Source organism: Pelophylax lessonae (assembly GCF_965119305.1).
Source record: "Pelophylax lessonae genome assembly, chromosome: 2".
In the NCBI taxonomy this organism is placed as follows: Eukaryota; Metazoa; Chordata; class Amphibia; order Anura; family Ranidae; genus Pelophylax; species Pelophylax lessonae.
This window is the reverse complement of record NC_138769.1, coordinates 600,249,836-600,269,133: the sequence shown is the minus strand read 5'-3', so window position 1 is coordinate 600,269,133 and position 19,298 is coordinate 600,249,836.

Below are 19,298 nucleotides of genomic sequence, written 5' to 3'. Positions count from 1 at the left end.
TTCCTTGTCTGTCTTCCTTCAGTTGTTATTAATCTGGTAAAGCTACCCTAACTGTCATGGAGCTTAATCCGGCCATACATGGATCTATATTTAGGCAGTTCAGCAGGAGCCTGGATAAATTTCTATCCATGAATGGGTTAGCTAGTTGTATATAAGTTTATCTATCGATTAACTTTTGTACAAAAGCCTGTCAGGTTTTTCCCGAACAACATGTGCCGTGGGCTATAGCCGGCAACACTGATCTTTGTATTCTGCAAGTAGGGAAGGCTCCCCACCGGCATAAAACAATAGCTCATCAAACAATTTCCCATCAACACTGAACGTGTGGATGGAGGAATCGGTTCATCATTTTTGTTCACCCTGCTGGCTGAATGAAAAAAAAAAAAGAATCATGTATGGCCTACCCTAGGAACTTTATCCCATCTATAGTTGTTTTCCATACACACACCCCCATTTCTAGTCTAATAAACTGAGGAGCTTTTGCTGATTTGCTTGCTTAGGATTATAGAGCTTTGTGAGCACTGACTCAGTAAACTAGAGTACCAGCATTGTGACTTCATGACAGTGTTTGCTCTTGTGTTACAGCAATAAGCTTCTGTGCTCCAAAATGCCTGGGTTTGCATGGCTTGATGGTGAGCAGCGTGCTTTCAAACCCCTTCCCCATCAATATGCTTATGAAACAAAATAGCTGGAACTGAACACCCTAGCAGCAGAAAATTTTGCTATAAGGTAATGCTTAAAACAAATAGATTTGTATTTTTTTTTTTCATTTATTATGGTCATTTTCATAAACATGTTCAATTTGTGGCAAAGAAACATATAATTGTTGCTGCATGCTAATATATAGCTACCTAGTAATGCCTAGATGCTTGAAGATGAACATGAAAATAAGGGAAAATGAGGATTTTTCATATAAAATTCAGTCGATGGAGATTTCAGTGGTTTCCATGGCAACTCAGCTTCAGGTCTGTCATCTGGAAATATAGTGAGTGCCTTCTCTCAGCATTGCTTTATGTATTGCCCCTGGGGAGCTTAGAATCATGAAATGTAAACACCTCTGCTCGGTGACTGATAATTATATTTCTGAAACTCAAACTGAAAGTTAATTTTGGTAAGAGGATGCTTAAAGTGGAACTTTGTGTGAAAAATAAAAATGGGCAAACAGGCATGATTTTTATTGCAGAAGAGACATGCTTTGTCTCTTCTGCATTAAAGTTACATACCGGCCTGTCCGTCCCATGCAGTCATGGCAAAAAGTTTGGAGAATGACACATTTATTTTCAAAGTCAGCTGCCTCAGTTTTTATAATGGCAAATTGCATATATTCCAGAATGTTATGAAGAGTAATCAGATGATTGCAATTAATAGCAAAGTCCCTCTTTGCCATGAAAATGAACTTTATCCCAAAAAAAACATTTCCACTGCATTTTTTTGAAGAAGGCTTCAGGGTGCCCAAGAAAGTCCAGATAGCACCAGAAACGTCTCCAACAATTGATTGAGCTGGGGGATCGGGGCACCACCAGTGCAGCATTGCTCAGGAATGGGCATCAGGCAGGTGTGAGCACATCTGCATGCACAGTGAGGCGAAGACTTTTGGAGGATGGTCTGGTGTCAAGAAGGGCAGCAAAGAAGCCATGTCTCTCCAGGAAAAACATCAGGAACAGACTGATATTCTGCAAAAGGTATGGGGATCAGACTGCTGAGGACTGGGGTAAAGCCATTTTCTCTGATAATTCCCCTTTCAGATTGTTTTGGGCATCTGGAAAAAACTTTGTCTGGAGAAGAAAGTGGACCACCACCATCGGTCCTGCGTTATGCCAACAGTAAAGCATCCGGAGACCATTCATGTGTGGGGTTGCTTCTCAGCCTTACTCACAATTTTGCCAGAACACAGCCATGAATAAAGAATGGTACAAAAACATCCTCCCAGAGCAAATTCTCCCAACCATCCAAGAACAGTTTGGTGACAAACAATTTTTTATAACATCAAAAAACAACAGCAACATAGGATCCCAAAATGGTTAGGAAACATAGGCCCCAACGGTATTCGTATATCATAATGCACTGTTTAACAACAATGATTTAACCATAATGGCATATTATATACCCTTTAGCCCATCGCTTTACATACCAATAAGAAACGTGTGCATAGGTATACATCCCATATTCCATATATAGGCATTTCTTCAATATGGCTTTTTTCATATGATTCTTAACCATTTTGGGATCCTATGTTGCTGTTTTTTTATGTTGGTTTTTTTTTTTGATGTTATACAGTATCTTACAAAAGTGAATACACCCCTCACATTTTGTAAATATTTTATTATATCTTTTCATGTCACAACACTGAAGAAATGACACTTTGCTACAATGTAAAGTAGTGAGTGTACAGCTTGTATAACAGTGTAAATTTGCTGTCCCCTCAAAATAACTCAACACACAGCCAATAATGTCTAAACCGCTGGCAACAAAAGTGAGTACACCCCTAATTGAAAATGTCCAAATTGGGCCCAAAGTGTCAATATTTTGTGTGGCCACCATTATTTTCCAGCACCACCTTAACCCTCTTGGGCATGGAGTTCACCAGAGCTTCACAGGTTGCCACTGGAGTCCTCTTCCACTCCATGATGACATCACAGAGCTGGTGGATGTTAGAGACCTTGCGCTCCTCCACCTTCCGTTTGAGGATGCCCCACAGATGCTCAATAGGGTTTAGGTCTGGAGACATGCTTGGCCAGTCCATCGTCCATCACCTTTACCCTCAGCTTCTTTAGCATGGCAATGGTCATCTTGAAAGTGTGTTTGGGGTCGTTATGTTGAAAAACTGCCCTGCAGCCCAGTCTCTGAAGGGAGGGGATTATGCTCTGCTTCAGTATGCCACAGTACATGTTGGCATTCATGGTTCCCTCAATGAACTGTAGCTCCCCAGTGCCAGCAGCACTCATGCAGACCCAGACCATGACACTCCCACCACCATGCTTGACTGTAGGCAAGACACAATTGTATTTGAACTCCTCACCTTGTTGCCACCACACACAATTGACACCATCTGAGTAAAATAAGGTTATCTTGGTCTCATCATACCACAGGACATGGTTCCAGTAATCGATGTCCTTAGTCTGCTAACTGTTTGCAAGTTTTTTTGTGCATCATCGTTAGAAGAGGCTTCCTTCTGGGAAGACAGCCATGCACACCAGTTTGATGCAGTGTGCAGCGTATGGTCTGAACACTGACAGGCTGACTCCCCCCTACCCCTGCAACCTCTGCAGCAATCCTGGCAGCACTCTTACGTCTGTTTCCTAAAGACAACCTCTAGATATGACGCTGAGCACGTACACTCAACTTCTTTGGTTGACCATGGCGAGGTCTGTTCTGATTGGAACCTGTCCTGTTAAACTGGAATTTTAATGTTGCATAATGTATTATATTGATATGGCATGAGTTGGCCGACTGGTATAAAGATTTCAGGCAGCTAGACCTTTTTGGCTGCAATGGGCCACCACAGAACATAGTCACCATCTGTGATCCCATATAAGCCCCTTTCCAAAATAGCGCTGACATGGCCTGAAGAAGAAGCGCATGCTCCACAAATGCGTCCCCATTATCCACGCATCACATCCTGGAAGTGACGTCACGGCAGCCCGACGGTGCATCCACGGACTCAGGAGGCAACAGAGTCCACCGCTGCTGTCTCTCTGACGGGAACACCTCTCCCAACATCCACCGGGTACCCCCAGGACACAGATGCCAAGGTCTGACACTACAGTGCTCAGCTCTTATTACACATATACTCTTGTGAGTAACATAGTAAAAGTAAAAGATCTAAAAACACAGAAGCAGCAGACTTTGTGAAAATTATTATTTGTGTCATTCTCAAAACTTTTGGCCACAGCTGTACAGAGTGCTGCGCACTTGTGAGCAGGCTTAAGCAGTCAGTGGGTGCTGTCCTGACTGGACTGTTTGGGGCAAAATGTTGCCTACTCTCCTGACTTTTGGTGGGTTTTTCTGTCTGGGTCCGGCCCACTTGCACTGTGTGATATAAAGTTGGACAGTGGTCCGGTTCACAGAGATCCCCCTTGCCAAGGGGGCCCAGGGATTTGACCTTGGAGTGTGAGAATGGAATGAAGAAGGAACAAGAGACCTGCAGGAGTAGGAGATTGTCATCTGTTATGGCCTGCAACATGGACTTAACACTTAGGGTTCGCCCTGAGCATACTAGTCCTCCTGAAGGACCTGCACTAGCGTGAGAGAGCCTGTAAAAGACTATGGACACTGAAGTACACATTTTCAGGTATGCTGGGGCAGCACATCAGCCTGTAGTTATAGTAGAAGTAGGGAAGTATCATGTCTTGCCTGCTGGTCTGTAAAATGTCTACTTTTGCACTTTTTTTAAGAAAAGCATTTGCAACATTGTCTCCGCCTGGTCTGAAGTCATTAAAGAGCTGTATCATAAGTACCACACATAGTTCACTAAGTAGGTCCTTAACACATTGGGGTATGAGGACATCAGCATAGAGTGGAGTAATGTGAAAACATAAGTAGTTACCAAGAGAAACGGAAATGTAGCAAACAGCCTGTCGATAGCGTGTACCTGTTATAGATGGCATGGCCTCTAGCAGCAAGGGAGATGTTGTCATCATTCCTTACGCCAGTGGTTTGTCTCCCACAGCAAAAGAAGGGGATTGCACCACAGAGTTTTCCATCCTATACAGAGGTATGGAAGATCAAGAGTTAAGCTAAGTGCCCATGTAGAGCCTGTGCAGTGAACACGGCCGAGCCCACTCTGCTACAGCGAGTAGTAGTGGAAAACGCTGGACAGGTGGTTGTAGACATTGGGTCAGTGTGTCTCTCTAAAATGCAAGTTGCTATGAAAGTTTTGCATTAAAATGAGAAACTGATAATTAATTGGAGAACAGTTGCAGCACAGTGTACATGGTGTACATTCGTCTCTAGAAGTGGAGTCCTTTGTATAAACCTGCTCCAAAGAAACATCTAGAAAGGTAAGCAATATTTTTAAAGTTATTTTTAGGTATTAGGTAATTTGACTTGCAAAAGTGGAAATACGCTTTAAGCTACCTCTACTGGACAGCTGCTAGTCTTTTATGCTCATATCTCCCATACTACACTGCTTCAGTGCTCCCCTCAAAATCCCTCAGTTATGATGCGAGCAGTGGACTGTTTTTTGAAAGAATTATGCGAATAGCAAAATGCCTTGATGGGTGGATGTCAGTCTGGAGAAGTGGGAGTTGCTAGCAGGTTGTATTTGCATGCAGACTGCCCCAGGCAATGACCGCATCTCACCTGATGCTGAGCCATTATGACTGAAATAACTAAAATCCATCCTTATCTTCTCCTGGACTTGCCTCAGCCTATCCTGAATTGGAAAATTAATGCCATCAAAACGACCATTTTACAGAAACTTTGTTACCTATTTTCTACTCTTCCAATCCTCATCCAATCCTATGCCCCAAATCTTTCCAAAACCATACACTAAGATTCATTGGTCCAATAAATGGTAGTGTGTTCTTAAAAAAAACAAAAACATATTTACCCATAAGTGTAGCATGGCGAACTTGGAGTACCTAACTTTGTTAAGTATTTTACAGCTGCCCAAATCACCCCATTAACAATAAATGCATAATCACTTTTTTTGCATTCATCCAAGAAGCCCCTGGTTTACTTGCCTTCATATTAAATCTCCAGTTCTCAATAAAACGCAATTCAACTTGGCAACCTTTGTCTTATTAGCTGCCAAACAGACCAAAGGAAAAGCCTGTACACATGTCTGACTAGATACTCATAAGAAATTCCTCTCAGTATGGTGGCCTTGGATACAATACACCCATGACTTGATGCCAATAGCCAGCTATTCCTCCCTGTGGGTGTGAAGCACCAGGGGCAATACTTAGGTGACCTTGATGTTCCCTCCTTCTCCCTCACTTCCCTTCTCTTCCCCTCATCTTCCACCCTGTCCTTGATTCCTACTTTCTAAATGCTTCCTTCATCTTCCATACCCCTCACCTTCTACGGCAATCATCTTTCTTTCCACTTCTCTACATTCCTACTAAGGAGGCCATGGCATTCTTCAGTTCTTTTTCTCCAATGAAGTTCCTATGCTTCTTATCTACATCACTGGGGTTTATTTATTAAAGCTGGAGAGTGCAAAATCAGGCTAATTTCTGCATAGAAACCAATCAGCTTCTAACCTCAGCTTGTTCAATTAAAGTGTTGCTAAACCCACAACAGTAAAATCAGTCAGTATATGCAGTAAATGCTTGTTATAATCACTGCGGAACCTAACTTAACCCTGTGCATTGTGCAAAAAGGCTGTTTAAACCTGTCTTCTCTGATCCTCCCCTTCTTCTTCAGTCCCAAATCCATCTCCTGATAGCACAGAGCCTTGTAGGCACTCCACACATGCTCCGTTTGGTGTGTATTGCTAGAGACTTTTTTGTTTTTTGTTTTTTGGAAGTGTACATGTGATCAGCACAGGGCCAATCAGTACTGTCCAGACAGAGGGTCAGGGGTCCTGGATCCTGATAGCACAGCTCAGTGCAGTATGAAAACTCCTCCTACAAGCTTTACCAAGAACTGGTAGAAGTCACAAGGCTGCTATGTACTGCTAAAGGTATTAAGCAGGTAACATTAACTAAGATAATTGCATTTCCATCTTCTGTGTACTGTGGGAGAGCATATATAATGAATGCAGGGTCCTGGGTTTAGGATACTTTACCAATGCCAAAATATGGCTTTAAGTTACCAATTGTTATTGTTCTGACAGCTTATTTTGCATTACTCATGTATGCATAATACCTTTATTTTACTATTTGCTACTTATAAACTTAAAAAAAAAAAAAAGAAAATGACTAACACAGAAATATTGAATTCAGTGAATGAAAGAGACAGGCCAGGGACAGTCAGGATCTAGATGATGTTAGATGTCCTCCAGCCAGAATATGAGGTGGGCTTTACCTGACTTGCTATAGCTCCTAATGCATACTGGGAGAGGCTCACGGTGTGCACTGAAATCAGAGTAAGGATTTCAGCGGAGAAGACAAGCCTGTCCAATTGTGAAAGAATGAAGGTAAGGCCAGAGCTCAGCTTTAACTTCAGAATTCCTATTTGCCAAGCAGAATTGCATGCCTAAAACAAAGTCAGCCAGCACTGAGTACTCTCCATAAGATATATGTTACATTTATGACCCCATTGAGCTATATATACATTTTGTTCAGTTTATAGTTTTGAGATTGTCAGTTTGTAAATTGTAACCAGTCCTCATAAGCAGTTCATACAAGCTATATGAGTTGCAATATGCTAACGCATCTAAAACTAGAACAACCTCATCAAGCTTACGATTATGGCATATCTGTGTATGACTAAATGGCCTGCCATGTAAATGTCAGCACGTTTCCTTCCCTATAGACAGCAATAACTCTTACATGTCTGACATGCAGGTCTGCAGCGCCAGATGACTTGACATGTTGACGTCAAAATCAGAGAAAGAGGTTGAGCAATCTGCTGTATTATAACTATTTATCCAACAAGACTAGAACAGGTCTCTGCATGGCTTTTCAAGTGTTTACCGTGCACTTCGCTGAATGGCCAGGAGATGGAAATGATCTTATAGCGCTGTGCTTGTGACAGACCTTTACTGCTCACATTACTTTCTTACACGAGACACAGAAGGGAAAACATAACATTTATTCCACCATAACAATAAACCTGCACCATAATGTGTCAATATTTCAGCCCTGCGCACGGGCAATGTAATGATCTTCTGCGAGCAGATCCATGTTTTTCATTACCAATAAAACAATTCTCATTGAACTAAGACACTAAACAGGAGAAAATTACAAACAGAGAAAAACACCAGCTGGAATCTTACAGCTATTTAGAGTAAATCACTTTTAATAAAGAAGACAAAGAAAAATGCAGTTATAGCAGTATATTCATTTTTAGATATAGTGAAATAGCAAAGACTAGAAAATATAATTGCAATGCATACAGGTATCAGAGTAGAGCTTCAGTTGTATTTATTATTTCATTTAATCTCTATGATTGGTGTGTGAAATATATTGTAACTTAATGGTTTTAAAAAAGTCTTTTCACTTTAATGATTTTTTAGCAATTCTAATTTATAAAATTAAGATTTCTGCTCATTGTATAGAGATGACAGACTATAGCTATGCAGTCAGGTCTCTGCACCTGTAGTCGGCGTATCTTTCACAGTAACGCACAGACCTATAAAATGTTTAATGAAATGTATATAATAGATATCAAAACATTTTGCACAGCACAAGTTCCAAATGCAATCAATGTTCTAATGAATGACGCAATTCCTGAAATTAAAGTGTTACTTAACTCACAACCGTAAAATCAGTCTGTATATGCAAAAAAAGAATGATTGTTATACTCACTGTGGAACCTAAAGGGTTAATCCTGCACATTGTGTAAAAAGGCTTTTTGATCCTTTGTTCTCTGATCCTCCCCTTTCTCCACAGTCCTCAATCCATCTCCTGATACAACAGAGCCTTGGGGGCACTCTGCACATTCTCAGTTTGGTGTGTAATGCTAGAGAGATTTATTTCTTGGGAGAGTGCATGTGATCAGCACAGGGCAAATCAGCACTGTCCAGACAGAGGGTCAGGGGTCCTGCAACCTCATAGGACAATCAGGGGAGAATGAAAAGCTCCTACAAGCTTTAACAAGTGCTAAGCTGGATACTAATAGAAGTCTCAAGACTGCTATATACTGCTGATGAGAAAAGGTATTTAGCAGTTTATATTTACTAAAACAATTGCATTTCCATGTTCTGTGTACTGTGGAAGACCAGATATAGTGAATGCAGGGTCCTGGAGTAAGTAACACTTTAACCCCATAATGTCTACATTAGGATTCTGGGTCTATCAAACTTACTGCACGAGTGCACATGGACCTTAATCTCTGATTCAATTTTTACTCTGTGTGTGGCTTTCATTTAGGGTTTGCATCCTTTGTACAATTTCCTATTAATTATATTTGAATCTGTCTTCCAGCTAGTCTCCTGTAATTCTCTGCACAGCAGCATTTAGATTGGCAAGGAAAGAAAACTCACTATAAGCAAAAAAGGCTTTATTGCATCGCAAAGCACTGTTAATATAGCAGATTTTGCTTAGTTTGTTATTGACAAAGAGAGTACAGAGATGATCTTTTCAGTGAGTTGCTGCTTCTTCACTATCCAAATCACTGTGTTAACCAGGAGAATGGATGAACAGAGTTAATTTCTTTTTGCAATTGTAACCAGGTCCTGGGATACAGCAATATGGAGATGAAGACATTGCCCTTCCTCCTTCCTTGAGTGAAAATTTGAAATATTTGACTGTAGCAGGAGGCTATTTGTTCACTGAGGGTTGAAGAGTGGTACAACAATGAGTCTCTGCAGGCAACAGTGAAGCATGGTGAAGGTTCCTTGCAAGTTTGGGGCTGCATTTCTGCAAATGGAATTGGAGATTTGCTCAGGATAAATGGTATCAATGCTGAGAAATACAGGCAGATGACTATCCATTATGCCATTCCTTTAGGGAGGCATGTGATTGGCCCCACATTATTCTGCAGCAGGACAATGACCCCAAACATACAACCAATGTTATTAGAACTATCTTCAGTGTAAAGAACAAGGAGTCCTGGAAGTGATGGTTTGGCCCCCACAGAGCGCTGATCGCAACATCATTGAATCTAACTGGGATTACATGGAGAAACAGAAGGTTTGAGGCAATCTACATCCACAGAAGATCTGTAATTAGTTCTCTATGATGTCTGAACAACCTGCCTGCCAAGTTCCTTCACAAACTGTGTGCCAGTGTACCTAAAATAATTGATGCTGTTTTGAAGGCAAAGAGTGGTCAAACCAAATATTGATTTGATTTGGATTTCTCCTCTGTTCATTTACTTTACATTTTGTTAATGGAAAAAAATAAATTAGTAACACTTCTCTTTCTGGAAGCATTCTTTTTTTACAGCATTTTTCACAGCTGCCTAAAATGTTTACATGGTATATATTTCAACATACTGTCATCCTCCCTGGACACACTCACTTCTCTTTCTAAACGCAGAACCAGGCCTCGCCTGCTACAACTCTAGCAAACAGGCAACATCAGAAGTCTCAAGAGGTGCAGCCCTCCCCTTGAGGGATCGTAGCGTAAATCCTTGCAAGACCTTGCAATCCTTCACCCTCTACAAATCTGATCTTCTCAAATACAAATCCTGCTCCCACACTAAAATCTTTTCTATCCTTAATTTTTTATCCCCCCCCCCCTACTGCCTCCACCCACCAGCCTGCTTACTACCCAGGAGATTGCCAATCATTTCAAAAACAAAATCAACACAATTCTTGATGCGGCATCCAGCACACAGCTTCCTCCCCAAACCATCACACCAGGTCCAACACCGCACCCAATACTTTCCTTCTTCAGCCCTGTTACCACTGAGGAAGTTGCCAAACTCCTTTCCATGGCCCACCTCACCACTTGTCCCCTGAACCCTTTCCCCTCACAATTACTGCGACCACCTTCCTACGCTATCCTAAATTTTCCAACTCCTATCTTCAACCCCTCCTTCTCCTCTGGCATCTTTCCCTTTCTGCTCAAACATGCACTAGTTATTCCCATACTTAAAAAACCCTTACTGGACCCCACCTGTTTGAATAACTTAAGACCCATCTCCCTGCTCCCATTTGCCTCCAAGCTTCTTGAATGCCTTGTCCACAACTGTATGGGCTCCTACCTCACTGACAACAACCTTCTCGATCCAGTACAGTCCGGCTTCCACCCACACCATTTCACAACCCTACTAAAACTCACCAACATTTACTAACCGCTAAAACCAACAGTCAGTACTCCATACTCATACCCTTGGACCTTTCTGCTGCCTTCAACACGGTGGACTACCCACTCTTCCTTATAAAACTCCATTCCCTTGGCCTCCGTGATTCTGCCCTTTCTCCCCCTACCTATCTCAGCGCATTCTCAGTGTTACATACAACATCCCCACCGCTCCTCTTCCGCTTTCTGTTGGGGAACCCCAAGGCTCCATCCTTGGGCCTCTCATATTCTCTCTCTATACCTCTTCCCTGGGCCAGTTGATAACTTGCAGGAATCCAACACAGGTGGACTGCTCAAGGTGGGGTATGATTTAGGTGCAGGTTGGATCTGCCATCCAAAGGCAATGAAACATCAAGAAATGGTGACCGCACACCGAAAGTTGAAACCAAATATAGGAGAAATTTTATTCTTCATCACAGGCCTCAATACATGACTGATAAGACATAGGAAAGTTAAAAGGTTGACACGTTTCACGACACAACAAGTTTGGTTATGAGTAAGCGACTTGTTGTGTCGTGAAATTCGTCACCCTTTTACCTGTCCCATGTCTTATCAGTCATGTATTGATGCCTGTGATGAAGAATAAAATTACTCCTATATTTGATTTCAACTTTCGGTGTGCGGCCACCATTTCTTGATTTTCCACTTGATAACTTCCCATGGCTTCCAATACCACCTATATGCTGACAACGCCCATATCTATCTCTCCACTCCTCATCTCACCCCCTCAAACTCCTCATGTATCAAAAACTTACTGAGCAACATATCAGTATGGATGTCACACTACTTCCTCAAACTCAATCTTTCTAAAACTGAGCTTGTAATATTTCTTCCTACCCAATCCCCTCCCCATAACTTTACCATTGAGATCAACTGCACAACCATTAGTTCCTCCACAAACGCCAAGGTACTGGGTGTAATCATAGACTTTGAACTCTCCTACAGCCCCCACATCCAATAACTGGCCACATCTTGCCACCTTCACCTCCACAATATTTCCAGAATTTGCCTCTCACTGACTAACGACACCATAAAACAACTTATTCACTCCTTGGTTATTTTCAGCCTTGACTATTGCAACTCTCTCCTCGCTGACCTATGTTTACACAGGCTATCCCCCTTCAGTCTATTATGAATGCTGCTGCTAGACTAATACACCTTACTAACTGATCTGTGACAGCTGCTCCTCTCTGCAAATCCTTTCACTGGCTTCCCCTCCCCCAACATATAAAATTCAAAATACTAACCACAACATACAAGGCCATCCACAACATTGCTCACAGCTACATCACCAACCCCATCTGCAGATATTGCCAAAATCGTCCTCTCCGCTCCTCCCAAGACCTTCTGCTCCCTGGCTCCCTTGTTATCTCCTCCAATGCTCGCCTCCAGGACCTCTCCAGAACCTCTCCCGCTCTCTGGAATTCCCGGCCCCAGTATGTGCAGTCAGCCTCTACCCTGTCTGCCTTTGGGCGATCCCTGAAAACACACTCATTCAGGGAAGCCTACCCCACCTCCACCTAAGAACTGTACCAGAGTCACCTCCATCAGTTGATCCCCTGCAACTATTACCTTTTGTACCACCCCCCCTCCCTTTAATTTATAAGCGCTGAGAGTAGGGCCCCCCTATTTCTTCTGTATTGAACTGTATTGTAAATATACTGTTCCCCCTCTACATTGTAAAGCGCTGCGTAAACTGCTGGCACTATATAATTTCTGAATAATAATAATAATGATATTATTAATAATAATAATAATAATAATAATAATAAGTCTGCCCCAACCTTGTTGTTAGAAGTGTCTGGTTAGATCTTTTCCCTGATAGACAAAAATGGAGTGTGTGCATGTTTGCTAAAACATCCCAGTGACACTGGGCATGAAGCCTACTATCCCTTCTGATCAGTCAAGTTCACAGGCCTCAAATGTGAATTACCCTGTACTTGACTTACAGAAAACTTGATCATAGTGCTACCAAGGCTCTCTTGTGTCTTGTATTTGTTTGCCATGGCAGCCTAGGGAGCCTTGTAAAAGCTTTACTGAAAAGACATTAAATAATTATTTCCAATACTGATTATAAAATGTCATTGACACTGGAGCACATGTATATCAAGAAAATAATTATGTTTTTAAGCAGGATCAATAATTTAAAGAAGATCTCTGAGTTGTCTTGTTTGTTTGTAATAGGCAGCCGTTGAAACAGTAAATGCAACCAGTTAATACCTTTACATATTGTATATCTGTTTTGTATAATAGAGCAAGAAAACAACACTACAGTATAACTCTTGCAAAACCTTTTCATGCGTTGCAGTTTGCTGCAATGAAAAATTATGTCAAATTTTTAGTGTGTTAAAATGTTATTAAAGCCTTGCTTTTTTAAACAAAATGTCAATTATATGTTTCAACTTATATTTCAATTATAAGTTATACTTACCTGTTCTGTGCAATGGTTTTGCAGGGAGCAGCCCCTATCCTCTTCTTCTGGGGTCCCCTGCCGGCGCTCCAAGCCCTTCCTCTTCAGTGGGTGCCCCAACAGAAAGCCACTTTCCATGGGGGCACCGGTGCATCCTTGCTCCCAAGCCCCACTGCTGCGTCCATTGACACAGACATAGGGACTCGGCCCCACCCCCCAGTCCTATGTCACAGCTTTGAATTGACAGCAGCCGTAGCCTATGCAAGCACTCCAATGAGGTGCTCCGTAGCAACAGAAGTCCAGAAGCTGATCAGTTCAGCTTCTAGGCTTAGTGCTGTTCCGTGGCTAAAACTGACAGCTGACAAATCCACTTTCAAAGCCCATTGAAGATGCTGTCACTCTTAATGCACCCTACTATGCTCCAGACCTGATTAGAGGTCTGCAACACAGCAGCCTGCATGCTTGTTGTGCACCAAGAATTTAGAACCTCTTATCGGGCTTCAGGTTTTATAGAGGCGGGGGTATTTCAAAGAATTTATTAGTCCAAGCATTGCCAGATTAGTAGCCAGTGATCCTCTCCTGATGGTGAGGGTCTGCTGATGGTCACTACAGTCCCTCACCGCATCCAGGAAGTGAAACACTGATCTCCAGTTCGGGCTCCAGTGCGGGCCCTCACATGTAGCATTGAACAAAGTTTGATGGCAGAAGTAGTCTCAGCATTCTTCTCCTGCGCAGGCAAAGGAACAGATAGCTCCAGCAACTATGGCATCATACCACTGTTCCCCCTTCATTGCAACCCTGTGGTGCTCTCTATCAACTGTTCAGCACAAGATAAAGGTTGCAGCAGCACATGGCTCCCCCAGTGGCTTCCTCACTGCATTCTGCAGACTGGTGGCACAACAGAGATTCCATTTTCCAGCAGCCCAGTTCACTGTTCCTTTGCTCTCTTGCATCAGTCATTCACTGTCCTTCTCCAGGCTTGATGCAGACCCAGCCATGATGGCTGCCATCTGCACTGGATATACTCCATAGACGAGCATTACAAAGAGGTCTCCTTAAAGATGGCTGCTGCACTTCTGCATTATTAAATATTCAGTTTAATCCTGCCCACCCTGCAGAAAGATATTACAGCAGCAACAAAGTCCAGGTTACAGTTGTTACTGGCTTTTTAAACTCAAATTGTATGTATTATTTATTACAGGTGCTTATAAAGCCATCAATTTATGCAGCACTTTACATATGTAAATCTAAGAATTCTAAGGTTCCTAAGTGGGGTACACATTATAAGAAAATTGGGTGAACGAATCACTGGGTGAACTGATGAAAGAAAATTTGTATAAAAATTCTCGTACGACAAAGACTTTTTTTGTTGTTTATTGTTTTTGATCAGTCTTTCATTTCTGATTTTTCCTGTACAAAAATCGTAGGAAAACAGTACACATTAAGCGAAAATCTTTCTGTTCCGTACGAGAAAAATTTGGAGCTTGTCCCTTTGGAAATTTTCATTCAGCAGGTTGGAATCAGCTGTAGTACATAGTATATGAAAATCATATGAACGTTCTTTGGACGAAAATTCTTGCCTGATTTTCTTATAGTGTGTACAAGCCTTAAAGCGGAGTTCCGGCCTATTTTGCAACTTTAGTGATTCCTGGAGTGCTCGCTATGCTGATCAACAATTGGGCATTTTCAATTTTTTTCGGGGGTCCCTTACCTTATTTTCAGGGCATTTTTGATTGTACTTCCTCCTTCTCCCCCCTCTGTGCCTGTGGCCACCGACATCACTTCTGCCTTTGCATTTCATCCTGGGAGCTGTTTGTCATCACTCCCAGGAGGCTGGAATCAGGAAGAACTCACAGAACACTCCCTGGAATCAGGAAGAAGGACACAGCAGATTACACTGCGGCTTAAGAAGCCCACATCCAAGATGGCTGAGCCCAGACAGTGTTTTTAAAAGTAAGATTTTGACTAAAATCCAATACTGTACACCTTGTAAGTATGAGAATAGCGATTCTGTAAAGGGCGATGGATTAGTATTATAGGGGTATTTTTAGTTAAAAAAGGTATTTGAGGCCGGAACTCCGCTTTAACTCACATTCATACCTACACACACTAAGGCCGCTTTAGACGGGAGCCAAATAACCTACCAGCATATCTTTGGGTGTTGGAGAAAAACAGAGTACCCCGGAGGAGACTGGGATTCGAACCATGTTTCTAGAGTCCTTTTAAAGGTTTTTTGAACCTGGCTCAAGAATAGAATTCATGAATCCTTTAAAATTTGGAGAATGCTGGAGTCAACTGTTTTCATTTCAGTCTCCCATGATCATCAGTATAAAGATATCTCCTTATCACATAGTAATGACTGTACGTTGCACCTTCAAACTGTCACAGACTTTTGGAAATTCAATATTTTGGTTGCACACAGTTAGCTCTGTAGTTTATGATATGTGAGAATAGAATAAATTTGTGAAAAGAATCCCAAACAACATGAAGTTTGTGCATTATTTCATTATACGTAAACATTATTGTATTTGCGATTGTTAGTAAGTTAGTGGCCCTTTATGGGGGCCCTTAATGTAGGTTGCTAGACCATGGATCACGTTCTCAACATACATGCAGATAGTTGTATAGCACCCAGTGGTGTTTGCTTGTACATTATTTACAATGTGCCAGCAGGTGCACTCTGTATTAGCACTGCATTCATGCATGTGAGAAGAGGATACGGACTGTCTAGCTGCAGTTCTATGATACAAGTGGGTGTAGTTACATACATCCTTATGCAGCTAATATATAAGCTGCACTATGTTTCTGGTAAATAACATCATTGTTTTTCATGCTGCAGATGGAAAAAGCAGAGTTTCAGGTTTCTTGAGGGAGATACATGAGCAAAGAAGGCCCAAATGTGTTACTTCTACATTTGCTATGCTTCATTTGGATATAATGTACATTTGGGTTAAGAAGCCCTTCTGCTTCCACAAAATGATTTTCTTATGTTTGTGTTTACAATGTTATATGTTTTAACCACTTGCCGACTGTGTAATGTACATTTACTGCGGCAGGTCGGCTCTACTGCACGAAAGCACGTACCTGTATGTCAATTCGTGGAATAGCCTCTAGAAGGCGCACGCATGGTGCTGGAGACCTGATTGCGCACTGAATGGACAGAGGGGGAGCCAATCTGCTGGACACGATGTCCGCAGGGCACCCGTGATCGTTCCTGAGAGAGGCAGAATGGCGGTCTGTCTATGTAAACAAGGCAAATTGCCATTCTGACATGGGAGAAGATGGAGATCTTGTGTTTCTGCTAAGCAGGAACACCGATCTCTGTCTTCATCCAGTCAGAGCATCCCCCACAGTTAGCAAGCACTCTCTAGAGACACATTTAAACCTTTGATTTCCCCTGTGTTAACACCTTCTCTGCCAGTATCATTAGTACAGTAACAGTTCATATTTTGTAGCACTGATCACTGTATTGGTGTCACTGGTCCCCAAAAAAGTGTCAAAAGTGTCAGTTAGGTGCCTGATTTGTCCACCCCAATGTCGCAGGCCCGCTATAAGTAGCTGATCGCTGCCAATACTAGTTAAAAAAAAAAAATATGTATAAAATTTCCATAAAAATATTCCATCGCTTGTAGACACTAAACCTTTTGCGCAAACCAATCAATATACGCTTATTGGGATTTTTTTTCTAATACAAAAATATGTATCAGAATACATTTTGGGATTTCTTCTTTTACATTTCAATATTGGTCCAAAACTGTGTTATGCAGCCTCAATGACCAGTAGTTAGGCATGGAATGTGGGCGGGCACAAGCAGACCTTCAGGAGCTGATGTGGTTATTGACATAATAAAGCATTATTAACTACTTCCGGTCCGCGCTATAGCCGAAAGACGGCTGCAGCGCGGACTCTAATTTTCGGAGAGACAGAGACAGACTTCCCGCGCGCTCCCGCGAGCGCGCATCGGGGAAAATCTGTGTCGGCCATGTCCCTTGGACACAGCCAATCACAGATCGTGGTAAATGGCCAATCACAGCGGCCATTTACCACCTGATCGGCCCATGCAATGAGAGATGATCTCATATGTAAACATATGAGATCATCTCTCATCGCCAGCGCTCCTTCCTCACACAGAGACTGCAGTGTGAGGAAGGAGGAGAGCCGATCAGCCGCCGGGGACACAGAAGAATGTAATCAGGGCACTGATCACCAGTGCCCTGATTAAACAAGGTAAAAAACATACACAAAGTGCCCACCATCAGTGCCCACAGTGCCCGACATCAGTGCCCCCCATCAGTGCCCACAATCAGTGCCAATAGCGCTGCCAGTCAGTGCCCATCAGTGCCTGCTCATCTAGGCACTGATGAGCACTGACTGGGCACTATGGGCACTGAGTGTGGGCACTGATGGTGCTGCCCATCAGTGCTCATTAGTGCCGCCCATCAGTGCTCATCAGTGCCACCCGTCAGTGTCCATCAGTGCCATCCGCCAGTGCCCATCAGTGCCGCCTATCAGTGCCACCTCTCAGTGCCCAGCAGTGCCACCTCTGTGCCACCTCTCAGTGCCCAGCAGTGCCACCTCTCAGTGCCCAGCAGTGCCGCCTATCAGTGCTCATCAGTGCCACCTATCAGTGCTCATCAGTGCCGCCTATCAGTGCCGCCTATCAGTGCCGCCTATCAGTGCTCATCAGTGCGGCATATTAGTACCTCCTCATCAGTGCCCATAAGTGCCACCTCATCAGTGCCCATAAGTGCCACCTCATCAGTGCCCATCAGTGCAGCCTATCAGTGCCCATCAGTGCCGCCTCATCAGCGCACATCAGTGAAGAAAATAAGAAAAACTTGTTTTTTTTTCAAAATTTTCTGTCTTTTTTCTTTTTTTTTGTAAAAAATAAAAAACCCAGAGGTGATTAAATACCACCAAAAGAAAGCTCTATTTGTGTGAAAAAAATGATAAAAATGTCATATGGGTACAGTGTAGCATGACCGCGTAATTGTCATTCAAAGTGTGAGAGCGCTGAAAGCTAAAAATTGGTCTGGATGGGAAGGGGGTTTAAGTGCACAGTAGGCAAGTGGTTAACCCCCAAACCAAAAATGTAATATACTGTAATTACTGTTCAGCCTGGCCAGGGTTAAAGCTGTTCTATCTACTCGTAAATCGGGCTGTCTCTGCTCATATTCCTGAGATTGAGGAGGACTAACCAGTGGACCTTTTCAGGTCCCTGGAGTACAGACCAAGCACAGCAGAGCAATTGCAATTCTACCTTTTCCCACAAGAAGCCCTGATTGGCTACAAAGTGATAGTAAAAAGGACTGATTGGAGGGTTCCCAGAGGGTAGTGTTTTGTTTACCTGAGGCCGTCACACAGCCAGGAAGGGATCCCTCTTCTATTACACAGAGCTGCTGTAGGTCCAGTATACAATCTCTGTACTGGAGCTGCAGCGGCCGCCCATGTGATGTGCGGGACAAACACAGAAGTTTAGAAACTGAAGAGAATGCTGACATTTTTTTAGACAACTTTGTTGAAGAAGCATTGAAGCTTGCTACTATTTATCATATGCGATGTGCTGTTCATACACTGCAACTTGCCATAAGAGATGGATTAAAAGATCGCCATGCAGCTACACTAATTGGCAAATTACGGCAAGTAACTGTTGCAGCCAGGGCCCCGAAAACAGATGCAATTTTGAAAAGACGTGCAGGAAAAGGAGCCATTTTGGATCAAACAACTCGCTGGGGAAGAACTTATTTAATGGTGAAGCGTTTGCTTGAACTTAAAGACTTCATAGAAGAAATGGACAATGAAAATGTTGCATTAACTGAAAGCCAGTGGACACAAACAAAAGAGCTGGAGAACCTTCTTTCTCACCCCTTCACTGTCACCAAGAGGTTGCAATGTGACGCTCTAACCCCGGGTAAATTCCTCTTGGAATGGAAGAGCCTGTTATATCGCCTGAACAAAAATGGAGGGTTAATAACTGAGGGCAGTGCATCTTTAATGATGAAAAGAGAGAGTCTTTTGCTGCAAAATGA